The 15,820-nt window shown below is 41.1% G+C and overlaps 1 protein-coding gene across 1 annotated transcript in view; it reads right to left on the reverse strand.

Moving 5' to 3' along the window:
• The window catches only part of LOC108249195 (zinc finger protein 518A), a 43,700-nt gene that overhangs the window by 15,866 nt on the left and 12,014 nt on the right, over nucleotides 1-15,820 (reverse strand). The window contains exon 2 of the mRNA XM_017438409.3: nucleotides 8,606-8,678. The gene's annotated coding sequence lies outside the window, so the exon portion shown is untranslated. The remainder of the gene's footprint in view (nucleotides 1-8,605; nucleotides 8,679-15,820) is intronic.

Genomic DNA, 15,820 nt, shown 5'->3' on the forward strand with positions numbered 1-15,820 from the left:
GCAAACAAACAAAACAACAGCAACAGTGGGGCAATGAATTTAGAGAAAGGAAAACAATGCAGTGTGCTTATACAGAATCAGGCCTACATTTTGAACAATTCAATCACTTTTAAAAATAGCCTTAAAAGACATCCTGACATCCTTCTGTGGCTTTAATCTAAAAGTTATCCATTCCATTACAAAAATATTATATATCACTTGTTTACATTAGAAGTTTCATGTTTTAGCCACATCCGTTTTATGGCTTTTTTGAAGCCATCAGCAGCACTCTAAGCAAATATTTATCTGATTTTTGTAGATTAACATACACCAAGTTTCCTAGGCACGGTACAACAAAATGGAATAGTATTTTCCTTTTGATGACTGCTTCCCGGACCTTGTGTATTTCTCTCCAAAATGGAACCACAAGAGGACAATCCCAATAGATGTGAAAGTGATTTACTATTGTATGTCCACATAGCCTCCAACAGCTGGTCTGGTGTGAGAATTTAGTCTTTTGTGCCGGGGTACAAAAATAGCAGGTCATGTTCTTCCAGCTGAATTCCCTCCAGGAGGGGGCACTTGTTGCAGACCATTGCTGTGTACAAATTCTGTCCCATTCTTCTGTTGTTAGGGTTACATTGCCCTCTGTTTCCCATCTTGCATTTATGTGCAGTGTATTATGCAGACCCTCCAGGATTTTGTGATGTTGCGATCGCAACTATTAACGCAAAATTGCAACTTTTTGCAACTTTGTCCAAAACACCGCAACTTTCCCGCAACTTTAACCCCAAATATCTCACGAAGAAGAGATGACGTCACATCCTGTTAACATCAGAATGTCGGGAGCATGCAGGAGCAGCGACCCAAGCGAAAATGTGCGCTAATGATTCACATTTGCCCACAAAGATTTCAGCAAAGGACCGTGCAAAACACCGCAGTGAAGTTAGTTTGAAGTTGGATATTGGATATTCGCGCTCCGCTGAGTTAGCGGCATCTAGCTCACGGCTGACCCAAAACAGGAACGCTAATGTCAGCCAGCCGTCACTAAGTGAACCACCTCATGTGAGAGTAGGGGCCAGCAGAGAACGGCTGGCCGACATTAGCGTTCCTGTTTCGGGTCAGCTGTGAGCTAGACGCCGCTAACTCCGCGGAGCGCGAATATCCAATATCCAACTTCAAACTAATTTCACTGCGGTTGCAAACCAGTTTCCTACCCAGCTGCATGAGAGTGGGGGGGAAGCTATTTTGCACGTCCTGCAGTGTAATCATCGAACATAAACACAGGTCATCCATCGACAAACACTCTATGTCTGCAAAACATGTGAGGAGAGCTGCAGACGAGGGACAATCCAGAAATGGTCATGAATGTCAGTTTAGAAGCTAACAAAGTTCTCAAATAAAGCACCTTTTGAGAATGTCAATGTTTGTTGGTAATTATCTTACAAAACTAGTGAGTATTTTTGGTTTATATTTTAAAAGTTATAGTTTTTTATTGATTTTAGTAAAAAAAAAAAAAAAAAAAAAATTGCAACTTTTCATCGCAACTTTTAGGAAAATGCGCCGCGAAATCTGGCATTTTAGCCTGCAACAATCACAAAAAATGCCCGCAAAATCCTGGAGGGACTGATTATGTGTCTTTAAATTATGTAGTGCTCAATACAATTTAGAAATAATATTTTGGGCATGGTACATCTTTATATGCAATTTTAAATATATATCAATGATTTTTTAATTTACATTGAGTAATTGTTGTCATTTAAGTTTCTTATTTAAAAAATCTCTGATTTGTAAATATCTAAGCAGGTCCTGATTCTGCAGTCCAAATTTATCCTTAAGGTCCTGGAAGCTCATCACTTTCCCTCTTTTAACAAAGTACAATATATTGTGAGAACTTGTTTTACCATGTTTTAAAGATTGGATCAGTAAAAACTCTGAACCATAAGCAAACCATTTAATGATTTTGGCTCTCTCTTTTAATTTATATTTTTTAAGCATTTAACTTCATGTTTTCATTGAACATTTTAGCCACAGGTTACCAGAGCCCCTCAGAGAACTTGGCCTGGAGGTATCTCTTAGAAAAATTTTAATGGGAAAGTCTCCCCTCAATGAGTTTTCAATTTCTTTCCATCTTGAGTTATAACTGGGCTTACACCAGCCTATCAATGGTCTTATTTGAGTTGCTCTAAAATAATCATAAAGACATGGCAGGCGTAATCCTCCTTCCCCATTGGGGCGCTGAAGTGTTTTAAAACTGACTCGTGGCTTTCTACTTGCCGATATCAATCTGAAAATTATTTTATCCCACTCTGCAAAGTATTGGTCTTTTTTTTATAGGAACAGACCTGACATAAATGCAACAGTCTTGGAAGGATATTCATTTTTACAGTTTCCACTCTAGAAGAAATGTTTAAGTAAGGGATAAGATTCCACCTGTTAATATCAGCCACGATATATTTTTTAAGTGGGTAATAAATAATCTTTTCCAAACCATACAGATCAATTTGTAGATAAATGCCTAAGTATTTGATATTTTTTTCATCCCAATCTTTTTTGGCATTTGCTATGTCCGTGCTGAGACACGGACATAGCACGGTCTGGGCTGTAGTGGCTGCTGAGAACCTGTGTTTTCTGTACATTCAGTTTATATCCTAAATATGAACCTTGCCTTAAATGTTTCCAAATATCCATCAACCCTGTCTCAGCTATCATAAGGTCTATTTTCTTAGTTAGTTTTTATGATTGGAACATTCTCTTTCCAGATGAATCTAAGTGTGGTTTCAAGGTAATATTAAAATCCCCTCCACATATAAATATTACTTGTGCCTCTGTCACTATTTTATCAAATATCTGCATACAGAATTCAGGTGTAGCTCCAGTAGGAATATATAACACACACACACATATACATATATATAAAGAAACTATCTCTCCACCTACTTTGACCCATACTAAAACAAATCTTCCTTCTTTGTCCTTAATTATCAAAATGACAGCTCCCCTTGTATGTCTTGAAGCATTTGAAGAGAAGAAAGCATGTTTGAAACCATGTCTCTTAAGTTTCTCATGTTCTAAACCCGCAAAGTTTGTCTCCTGTAAAAATGCCACATCAATATTTTCACCTTTTCAATTTATCAACAATTTTCTTTCACTTACTTGGGCTTTGAAGCCTATCAATATCAACAGAAAACACCTTCAGCATTAACCCTTAGTATAGTAAAACATAAAAACTGTCATTTCCACATTTGTAATTTTCTAGTGTAACAAAAATAAAGTTCAATGCCCTTACTGTTAACTCAGAACTTTAACATGCATTCAGAAAAGACAGAACAATCATAGTCTTTCATATACTCAAGGTCATTAGGAACTCTGTGACGGAGAAGAAAATATAGTCCCTTCACAAGGTTGGGGCTCTCCCTAGTGGTGGAATGACTGTCTTCCAGGTACACCCCACACTCACTAGATAAGTGAAACATATTTACTTAATTCACCTGTGTTGAACCAAACCAACATCCCACACATTTTTTCTTTTAAAAGAAGAACAGAATAATGTGTATTATCTCACTGCAATGTCCCGTGCGCTCAGCTCCCTCGTCATGACCTCTGTGTCACTGTATGTCTGTGGGCTGGTGTTCCAGTGGATGCAAATCTGCGGAAAAGGCGTCTGAAAGCAAACGCCTTTCTCTTTTAATGCCTTTTTAATCCCACCATAGGGTTTGTGTTTTTCTGTCTTTGAAGGCATAACCATGGTCAAAGAAGATCTGTTTGTTGTTCAACAGCACTTTTTTCTTTCAGGTGAGTTTAAGGACCGTTTCTTTTACATGAAACTGGAGGAAACCGTTGATTATAGATCTTTGTTTTGCATTGGGCTCTAGCTTTTGTATCAAGGCTGTATGTGCACACTCGATTTGAAGAAAAATGTCGTAGGGTAGGGGTCATCTTCTTTATCAAGTTGCTCCATGCATTCCTTTTCTGTCCTAACATATTCAGTCGCTGATTGCTTTGTGTTTTTCTGTCCTCTTTTTGATTTGCCCCTACTCATACCGCCTTTAGTTTACTTTGAGTCGTGGCATTTGAGTTTGAGGGCCTTATTTTTGCTCAGTTTAGACAGAGCTAAGTCACTATGCGCCCATCTCTGTCAGTCAGTCACCCAGAAGCTCCCTAAAATGTGCAGTTTTATCACACAGCACAATGCCACAGATGGTGCAAGTTTTGAGGGAGTATGCAATTGGCATGCTGACTGCAGGAATGTCCACCAGACCTGTTGTCTGTGAATTAACTGTTCATTTCTTAACCATAGGCCATCTCCAAAGGCATTTCAGAGAATTTGTCAATACATCCAACTGGCTTCACAACCACAGACCACGTATGACCACTCCAGCCAAGAAACTCCATATCCAGCATCTTCACCTCCAAGATAATCTGAGACCAGGCATCTGGTTTGCATAACCAAAGAATTTATGCACAAATTGTCAGAAACCGTCACAGAGAAGCCCATCTGCATGCTCATCATCCTCATCAGACTGCAGTTTGTCATTGTAACCGACTTGAGAGGGCAAATCCTCACATTCTTTTGTTTTTGTTCTGTTATGGCATATCAGGCATACCATATAGAGAAGATGGATACCTACATGTGCCAGAACAGATTTGCTCTACAAAAAGGCTATCTCAAAATGAGAATCCTAATCGCATGATTTAATTTACTGAAACAAGACTGAACCTAGCATTAGAGTAGACAGGCCCCATTGTTGTAATAGCAACCTGTTTGTATGACCTTCAACCATCAGGACTTTTTGTGAATCAGTGCATGAAGGTGTGCATTTGTGTGTGTGTGTATATATATATATATATATATATATATATATATGTCAATATGATAATATTAATCAATTAATACAAAAAGTGCCCATGTTCTCTGTAGTAGTATGCCACCTGGAGATGCACAGTTAAAAGAGTGCTGCGAACAGTAGAAGGCCCGCCATTTGCAGCATCCAAGAGCAGAAAGAACATGTGGATCCAGCCCCAGAGGGCAGCAGCAGCCCCAGGCAAACATACACCCAGCACCACCTCAAGGCAGCTGTGCGTCCCCACAGAGGTAGGTCATCAGCAAAACACAGGGTCAGCAGCCCCCAGGACAGATAGGTACAGGGAGAGACAGATGGGTATAGGGAAAGACGCAGGGCACCACCTCCTGCCACGCAGGCCCAGCTTGGGACTCAACCCCCCAACGGCCTGGCACCGGCAGAGAAACCACCCAGTACCAAGCAGGAGAAGTCCCCCCAGAGCCCGCAACACACCGGGCAGGCACTAGTCCACCGCAGCAGCCAAAATCCAGAAAGACCAAGGTGAAAGGGCATATAGCCTTCCTCCCTGGAGAGCTATCCTCTCAAGAGGTCTAGAGGGAGGGGATGCCCACCAGAGTGTGAGGCAAATGGTGGTCACAACAGATACTGACGGATTGTCTGACAACCCCGGACACCTCAATACAGTAGGAGCAAACTGAACATTTTAGAGTGGACTTTTATTGTGGCCAGCCTAAGATACAGCTGTGCATTAATCATGTCTAATCAGTCGTGAGATTTCATTGAACCCTGCACAGATTTAAGACACCCTGTGCCAGACGCAGCAAAGCAGCCCCAGAACAGAACCAAGCGTCCTCCATGTTTCACAGTAGGGACAGTGTTCTTTTCTTGATATGCTTCATTTTTCCGTCTGTGAACACAGAGCTGATGTGCCTTGCCAAAAAGTTCAATTTTTGTCCTATCTGTTCACAGGACATTCTCCCAGAAGTTTTGTGGCTTGTCGACATGTAGTTTGGCAAATTCCAGTCGGGCTTTTTTATGATTTGTTTTCAACAATGGTGTCCTCCTTGGTCGTCTCCCATTAAGTCCACTTTGGCTCAACCAACAACGGATGGTGCAATCTGACACTGATGTTGCTTGAGCTTGAAGTTCACCTTTAATCTCTTTAGAAGTTTTTCTGGGCTTTTTTTTTGTATATCCATCTCTTTAATTTGTCATCAATTTTCCTCCTGCGGCCATGTCTGGGGAGGTTGGCTACAGTCCCATGGATCTTAAATTTCTGAATAATATGTGCAACTGTAGTCACAGGAACATCAAGCTGCTTGGAAATGGTCTTATAACCTTTACCTTTAACATGCTTGTCTATAATTTTCTTTCTAATCTCTTGAGACAACTCTTTCCTTTGCTTCCTCTGGTCCATGTTGAGTGTGGTACACACCATGTCACCAAACAGCACAGTGAGTATCTGTAGCCCGATCTACAGGTCCACTGACTGACTACAAGATTGTAGACACCTGTGATGCAAATTAGTGGACACACCTTGATTTAACATAAAGACTAATTACTTTTAAAACAACATACTCAATTTTTATTCATGGTTAATATCTCACAAATGATCTATTCTATATATTGTGTGTATATGTATGTAAACTGTAGAAATCAGACCAAAATCAAACCAGTCATGTTTCATTACTTTAATTTGAACAGAAGCCGTTTTCCAGAAACCTTATAATCTTTAAGTAGTTGTTCTGCCTTTGGAAAACTCCGGTGCCAGTGAGGAGGTGGAACCATGGGAAGACACGGTGGACGGTAAAAACAAGCAGAAAATCAAAAACGGGACTCAATTGTGGCTTTTTTCTTTAGAAGAAACTTCTCATGGATTTGTTGTTGCTAGCGCGAGTATGCAGAAGTTTTTGACTAGCCTTAAGCATATTTAGCACACAATGTTCTCCTCACACACGCATCAGTTGCAAAAACATGACAAGAACACAGTCGACTGTTGATGACGTAACAAAACAGAACTCAATCGCTGCTTCTTTTTTTTTTAAAGAAGAGAAGAAGAAGGTAATGGTGAAAACATTTTATGGCCATCAATGTCTTTGCATTTAAAGTGTAACTAACCATTAAATCAACTTTGTTTTCTGATAAACTGTCTAAACAGATTATTTAGGGTTCTATCTTTATGTTTCCGTGGGGAAGTTTTGTGTGAAGTTGTGTATTCCACATTATTTTTCCTAAAACTGTCTCACTAGTGCCCTCCTTCAGTCAAACGGTTCGCAGGCAGTTGAATTTTCCTATTGGCTGCAGCAGTACAGCTTGGTACAACTTCATCACCATTTCGTCCTCCACTGCTTCGGCAGCGCTGACTTCGGGCAACCCTGAGTCAGCACCTTGAACCAGCGGCTCAAACTGATATGGCTTGCTGAGCTCCACAAACACGCCCTCAAACTGTGGTGACAAGGATGGTGAAAAGTCCTCCACCTCGAAAGACTGTTCTGTGGTCAAACTTCCTGCGTCACTCTGGTCACTCTCCTTGTTTCACTATATGACAAATTAAGCTAGCTGTTACGTTCCATCGTCCTGACGACACCCCCCTACCTCTTCATGCCCACACTTGCCCACACCTCTCAGTGTCTCTTGGCTCCACCCACTTTGGTGGAATTTTAAAAATCTGCCTGGGAGTGGGCTTAGATTTTGACAGGGGGGTTTAGTTAAACTTTAAAGAGGATTCAGAGGCAGAACAACTACTTGGAGATTATAGAGGTTCTGGAAAACTGCTTCTTTTCAAATTAAAGTAATGAAACATGATTGTGTTGATTTTGGTCAGATTTCCACAGGTGAAAAAGAAGTTGTGGGTTTTGTCTACATTAACAAATACTTAATAATGCATAAATAGTCTTCACTAGAAGGGTTCACAAAAACTTAACTACTAGCAACTGCCTTAATTATTAATACACTGTGGGATAAGTATGTAGTCAGTTCAAACATTCTCTAACCATCAATACATGTCTAACATATCATGTGAAAGTACATTTATATGAGCATTTACATACATGGATGGATGGATAGATAGATAGATAGATAGATAGATAGATAGATAGATAGATAGATAGATAGATAGATAGATAGATAGATAGATAGATAGATAGATAGATAGATAGATAGATAGATAGATAGATAGATAGATAGATAGATAGATAGATAGATAGATAGATAGATAGATAGATACAGAATATATAGAATAGTTAATTTATGAGTTATGAGACATGAATAAACATTGAGTATGCTGGTTTTGGAAGTAATTAGCCTTTATGGATAAAGCATTAATTAATGTGTTAATTTATAGCTTATTAAGTATGAATCATCCTTAATAAAGCTATTTTCAAGGTTAATTAACCCTTTATTAATGATTAAATAAGGCAGCTAAATAAGATGTAGTTATTATAAGGTGCTACCAATTGAACAAGTAAAGCTTATTTAGAAGGGTTGCAGTCAAAAGCCTCTTCTATATAAAAAGAACATGGCAGTACAACATTGGTTTATAAAGTTTTATCTGAATGAATAATACACAGCAGCAAACTAAGGATATCAGCACAAACACTTAATAGCAACTGAGTATAAACATAAAAATCTGCGTACAGATAATATTTCATTAGTTTAACTATTTTATTTGGTTTAGCTGTTTTGGCTTTATTTTTAATTATTATTTGTGGTCAATATTTATCTTCATTCTCTATTAGGTTTCTGCTCCATCTTTTTATATTTTGTAACTGCGACAAAAGATTTTCAGCACTGTCATTGAAAAACTTAACTAAATTAGTTACCTGTATTCGGTACCTCTAAGACCCCAGTTTTCAATATACGTTTTCTGAAGCAGCTGTAGTACAGTCACTCTGCCTGAAAGACAAAAAGCAGAAAAGCACAACTTTAGCTACACAATTTAAATTTGTTATTTTGTTTAGCAGAACTGCAGCGTAGGATTCGCTTGTCATCACTGGCCAATTTTCGACTTGACTGGTCACTAAACACTTAAAAATCGTATATTTTTCTGGTCAGTAAATGCAGCACAGACAAACTGCACTCTCATTCAGCACCGCTCAGTGAAGACTTACTGCGTGGGGAAAGCATAAAGTTAGCTGTATGATTGTCTATAAGGTGTTCACAAATAAGAGTAAGAGCAAAAGGTGAAGAGGCTGTTACAAGGACACTGTCTTTCCTACAGCGGAATATGATCTGCTACAATCAGCTCCCTGTAGCCCACAATTTTTTTTTTTTTTGAGGCAAGATTGTTATCCCAGTGGTTCCAGTTATGGCAGCAGGCTGAAGGGACGCGAGTAAGTCTGCTCTGCTACTTAAATCATTTCTAAAAGCCTTTTTCTAAATGGGACATTCAACTCAACAACAATCTTGGTGTCATGGAAAATACCAATGACACAAAAGCAAACAACCCACAGTTTCAAACTCTGCAACATAAAAGTGTTAGTTCTGAGCATGAAGTGTAATGGGAAAAATACTGTTTCAGTGATTCTTGCTGCATGTGACCACTATGATTTAGTTTAGTTAGGAATGCCTTTATTCTTATCCCTATAGGGTGCCAGGATGTGTGTGTTATCTGGTCCTTTTGTTCCCCCCTGACCCCTCCTGACTGTATGGAAATTTACCAGTATGTGCCTACAAGCCTATAAAGGATGTGTTCTTTAATTACCTTCCCTTTTGGTCAGCTATCTGACCCTTCTGTTCCCCCTGACCCCTCCTCATCCAACAATGGTATAAGAAGGGGGAGCTATCTGTAATGCTTCAGACTCACCTCAGCACAGTGATTCTTAGCTATATAGCTTAAATTATTTATCCTAAGACAAAACTTTGTTGTCCTCTTTGTTAAAGAAAATTCCACAACAGAAGCTAACGTTAAAACCATGGAAGCGAACATTAGCGAAGACACTGGTGCCCAAGCCAGCACAAACAAACAGTTGGAGAGTGACAAAACCACTACAACCATTATCAAGGATACTGGCAGCTATGACAGCTATGAACAACATGAAGTCAGAGGTCTCATCTAATTTTGACAACATTCTCTCTGCCACTAAAAGTGTAAAGATATTTCAGACTGTACAGAAAAAGTTACACAAACTGAAATTAGAATCTCAACAGTAGAAGACCACATGAATGAACTGTAGGAGAAGGTGAAATATCTAAAAGGGTAAAATAAAGACTTGAAGGAGAAAGTACTGGAGGCAAACTCACAGTGGAAAGAGCGCATAGGCTTGGTCCTAGAACAGATCGCAAAACTAACTCTGCACTACAAACCCTAATAAAGAAGTTCTGGAGGTCCAAAGTCAAGGAAGCGATGAATAGAGCAGCCAGGGCAAAACGGCAGATTCTCTACAGGAACCAGTCAAAGAGGTTTTCTCAAGATGTGACAGTGGAAATGCACAAGAGGCTGGATGACGTAGATGAGACACGGCAACAACTCCGATCCCCGGGGATCTGGTATGGCATGATTCCTACAGCACAGCTCATCGTAACCTACAAGAACCGCTCACACATCTTTAACAGCGCCAACGAAACCAAGCACTTCATCCAGAAAATTCAGTTGGATAATCAGATGGACTGAGATACCAATGGCCAGATGGTACTGTAGGAAATATAACCTAAAACTTGTTTATGAACATTGTTCCAACATTCAAACTCTTGTGATGACAGGAGAGGAGCGCAGAGTTAAAGTTATTTATTTTGTTACGTTGAGTGTTGATTTTTCTTATTCCTTCATCCTCAAATAATTAACAGTTGACTGGTTTAGTAAGTGCTATTTAAGTAAAAAAAATAAGTTCCCTTTTTTGGTTGCTGGGTGGCTTAAAAATATTGTTCAAATTTTAGTAGCAGAGCAGTTTTGTTATTTTTATATCAGGATAGTTATACTGACCTACAGTGTGTGTGTGGAACAGCTCTTTATCGTCTGGAGGTCCAATTTTTGAAGGTGGGGAACACCTTATAGGGGAATAGTCAGGTGTTTGTTTGTTTTTTAAATGGTTGAGGGAAATTTTTGTTTTGTTAAATTTTACCTTTTCACTTTGGTTGGAATGTAAAACCAGTTTGGGGAAAACTCAAAATCACTTGTTTATTTATCTGTTAAAATTGCATCTTGGAACTGCATATGGCTGCAAAACAAAAAAAAAGGTCCAACAGGTTATAAACAGGATTAAAGCATTACAGTCTAATATATTATTCATTCAAGAAGCACACCTAATGTACAAAGACAAACTTTAAACTAAGAGGAGATGGAAGGGTCTGCCCACTTTAACTCTCAGGCAAGGGCTGTCATGAATTTGATTCCTCACTCCATCCCCTTACAGATTCATAAAAGAAATAATTAATTCTTATCTATATGTATGTTCCAAATGCAGATGTACAAATGTAACCCTTCTTGTTCGTCTCTTGAATCCAGCTGGTTGACTTCACAACAGACACACTCAGGTTCACTGTATTTATTCTATCAAAAGAGAATCGAGTTGGTTTTTAAAAAAAAAAATTGAGCTATTCCTAATATCTGTATTAAATGTGAATGTGAAATGGAAAAAACATACACTTTACCTTTGTAAAGCAGTGTAGTGAAATACAAAGATTTTGTTGGGAAGTGAAACAATACATTCAAAATATTTTAAAGATCCAAGTACCCCTTTCCCGAAAACTGTTTTTTTTTAGGTTTATAACCAAAAAATTTTAGGATTAAAAAGAATCAACAAATATTTCCAGATTTAGGCATATTACTGGCAAAAAGATTATTATCTCTTTAATGGAAAAATACCAGAAGACCAAAGAAGATTGCTAACATCTTGGAGCCATCTTCAACCCTTCCTTTAGAAAAAATTACTTGCATAATAAAAATTCAAGAACATATATTCCACCAGATTCGGAAGCCCTTCATTTACTACATAAAAGGGCCAAATTTGAAAACACATTAGAAGTGTCTGGAGACAAGTAAATCACAACCATCTGCAGTGTTCAGTATGACAGAAAAGTGAATAGAAATGAAACTTATATAATAAATCCCCAGCTAACATCTGAAATAAATCAGAGGGTGGGGGGGTTCTGATTTGGACGACATGTTTGTTCAAGACAACTAAGTGTTTTTGTTCTGTTCCGTTAGATTTCAGGGTTTCCCCCAGTGTATTATAAGCCTGGCAGGCCACCAGGCTTTACTGACCCTGCCGCCAGACTAAGCTCCGCTTGTTTATTGTAAAATACGTCATTTTTTATACACATTTTTTTCCCCACCCGCACCCCCAAAACTGCTACCTTTTCAGGTAGATTTATACTTGACGCGTTGATCACTATGCGAGGGTGCACACGCCAACAGTGACACAGTTTCGCTGTCTCCACCCCTGCGCAAAGGCCCAGCGAAGTGTCGCATTGCGTGGTCATGCACCCCTGTGACACTTTCCAGCGCCTCCTGGAGGATCCCATGGTGTTCTCGGGCCAGAGAGAATACATAATTGCTATTGTCAGTTTTAGGTCTACCCTAAGGTCTCTTCCCAGTGGGACATGCCAAGACAACCTTCAAAGGGAGGCATCGTAATCAGATGTCCAAACCATCTGAAATCACTCCTCTTGATGTTTCCTATTGTGATTCCACCAGTGCTGCAGTTTAGTCTCTGGGGTTTAGTTTGTGGAGGGGAGCTTTAAAGTGTCCAATATTAAAGTTGGATTAAACTGCTGAGTAACAGACTGACAGAAAGCTTTCACACCGCTGCTCAACACTGTTACTGATAACGTTATGTAATAATAATAACAATGGCTAAATTCTTAAATAAATTCTGATAGAATTTTATCATCTGGCTGTAAACAGGCAGCTGGTATTTAGTGAAACAGTTTGGAGTTTGAAACGTCTGTTTTATAAAAGAAAACATTCTATGCTCAAATATCCTTGGATAATCTGAAGTTGGTACTTAGTGTTTTATCAGAGATATTTTTTTTTTTTTTTGATTTCTGATTAAAATAAAAATTTACTGTTCACAATAAAATGCTTACAGTAAAAATCTATCCATCCATCCATTTTCTTTACCCACTTCTCCTTTCCAGGTTGCGGGGTGCTGGTAGAAGACACACTGGACAGGTTGCAAGTACATTACAGGGCCACAAAGAGACAAATAAGATAAACAACCATCCATGCTCTCACTCACACATAGGGACAATTTAAGAGTTACCAATTAACCTAATATCCATGTTTTTGGTCTGTGGGAGGAAACCAGAGTACCTGGAGTAAACCCATGTGTGCACAGGGAGAACATGCAAAGTCCACCCAGAAAGTCCTCAGGTCGGGAAGCAAACCTACAACCTTCTTCCTGGGATGTGACAACACACCCACAGTAAAAATATTTTTTTCTAAAAGAATCACAAAGTTACTGAGCTTCCTCTCTGTCACTGGTTCTCGGATCTGATCTATAAATAAATTCCTTTAGATAGTTAGACAAAGGGATTTGTACAAATAAAACCCAACAGAAAAAAATTGACAATATCTCTAAATATAAATCTGAATATAGCTCCCTAACATTTTTATTTGAGCCTTCACCTTCAAACAGAGGAGGTTGAAGAAAAATGGATTGCAACACAGTTGCAATCCATTTTCTTTGGTCCCTGCTTCAGAGTGGGGCCAGCCGGGCCAGCCCTGCTTCGTGTGCGGTGCAAGCTTAGCTCCTGTTCACTCATTGGTCGTGGGTGTGACCAGATGCAAGCATAAAGAGCAAACAGTAGGAATATAAACAACAGCGTTAGCTTACCCTGCAACGTTTATGCCGTCTGTACCCCAGCTGAAGGCGCTGTAAAGCCTGAAACCTCCGGCTGATAACAGCTGTCCTACTCCGCGCAACAATCGCGGCATCCAGAGCATTTCTTCCACTGCGCCTCTCTTCCTGAAGTCTCAGGAGAATCTCCATAAGTTTAAAAAACAGCAACAACACTGGGCCAACTTTGTCCATAGAGCTTTCGTTGTTTATACAACTTGCGCTAAGTTTCGGTAGCGCACCCCCCGCAACACGAGGAGGCGTTCCTCTGCTACAGACCAAACTGGCCGGTGTGAACGCGATGCAGTCTTTATCGAGCCGAGCCTAGTAAAGTGGAGTAGAGCCGGACTTCTGAATTAGGGGCCGTGTGAAAGAGGCAAAAGCCTTGAGAAGTTTTGAATCTGGTTCTGTTGGAGGTTTCTTCCTGTTAAAAGGGAGTATTTCCTTTCCACTGTTGCCAATGTGTTTTCTCAGGTTGGGAGACTATGACAAAGTGAAGATTCAATACAATCTGCTGGCTTCCTTATATAGACAGACCCTCCATAATTTTGCGATGTTGCGATCGCAACTATTAACTTTTACTAATTGTCTCTTTAAAATGTATGTGAATGTTGTTGCACAGTGTGCTGAGACGACTTTAGTTGTGACTTGGAGTTATATAAATAAACTGAATTAAACTGACCTGCTTAAGATGGGCCCTGTCTCTTGCCCAATGACTAGTGGAGATAGGCAACTAGCTTCCTGCGACCTTGCAGAGAAAGGTGGGTAAAAAAAATAAATGGATGAATATTTTGTATTCTGTTAAATATTGCAGATGTGGCTTAAAGGAACTGTGGCCTGGAGGTCATTGGTGCCTATCGCGGTGGCAACCGGAGGATCCGCTGGTGGACACCAGTGGTGACGGAGGCAGTCAAGCTGAAGAAGGAGGCCTTTAGGGCTTGGCTGTCCTTGAGGACTCCCAAAGCAGCTGACAGGTACCGGGTGGCCAGAAGGACTGCAGCTTCTGTGGTTGTGGATGCAAAAACTCAGGCATGGGAGGAACTCAGAGAGGCAATGGAGAAGGACATTCAGTTGGCTTTGAGGAGGTGTTGGCAAACCGTTCGACAGCTCAGGCCGTGCTTGGTCTGAGTGGGGAACTGCTGACCCGGACTGGGGATACTGTTGAGCGGTGGAGGATGTCTTTAATCCAGCCACCTGAAATGAGTTTCCTCTGCAGGGTGTCTGGGCTCTCCCTTAGAGATAGGGTGAGAAGCTCGGTCATCCGGGAGGGACTCAGAGTAGAGCCGCTGCTTCTCCACGTCAAGAGGAGCCAGTTGAGGTGGCTCAGGCATCTGGTTAGGATGCCTCCTGGACGCCTCCCTGGTGAGGTGTTCCGGGCACGTCCCACCGGGAGGAGGCCCTGAGGAAGACCCAGGACATGCTGGAGGGACTATGTTTCTTGGCTGGACTGGGAACACCTTGGGATTCCCCTGGAGGACCTGGCCCAAGTGGCTGGGGAGAGAGAAGTCTGGGTCTCCCTGCTTACGCTGCTACCTACCGACTGACCGACCGACCGACGGATGGATGGAACAGGAGAGTGTGTTTGAACTTCGAGGGAATTACACTTTTTAGCCGCTCCAGGAAAGTTTACTCTAGGATGTTGGGAGGCTCTGGCCAATTGTTGAACCTTGGATCAAGGAGGAGCAGTGTGGCTTTCGTTCCTGTCGTCAAACAGTGGACCAGATCTTCACCCTTGCGGGATGCTAAGGGGGTCATGGGAGTTAGACTTTCCACTCTACATGTGTTTTGCACATCCCTGGGCTGCCACATTATCATGGTGGAGGGGTTTGAGTGTCCCAATGATCCTAGGAGCTATGCTGTCAGGGGCTTCATGCCCCTAGTAGGGTCACCCAAGGCAGACAGGTCCTAGGTGAGGGGCCCGACGAAGTGCAGCCCAAAGACCCCTTATGATGAATACAAATATTGGACACGGTGTTCCCTCGCCCGGACGCGGGTCACCAGGGCCCCACTCTGGAGCCAGGTCTGGAGGTGGGGCACGTTGGCGAGCACCTGGTGGCCGGGCTCTCACCCATGGAGCCCGGCCGGGCAAAGCCCGAAGAGGATACGTGGGTCCCCCTTCCCATGGGCTCACCACCTATAGGAGGGGCCAAAGGGGTCGGGTGCAATGTGGGATGGGTAGTGGCCGAGGGCGGGGACCTTGGCAGTCTGATCCTCGGCTACAGAAGCTGGCTCTAGGGACGTGGAATGTCACCTCTCTGG

Source organism: Kryptolebias marmoratus, linkage group LG2 (genome assembly GCF_001649575.2).
Source record: "Kryptolebias marmoratus isolate JLee-2015 linkage group LG2, ASM164957v2, whole genome shotgun sequence".
Taxonomy (NCBI): domain Eukaryota; kingdom Metazoa; phylum Chordata; class Actinopteri; order Cyprinodontiformes; family Rivulidae; genus Kryptolebias; species Kryptolebias marmoratus.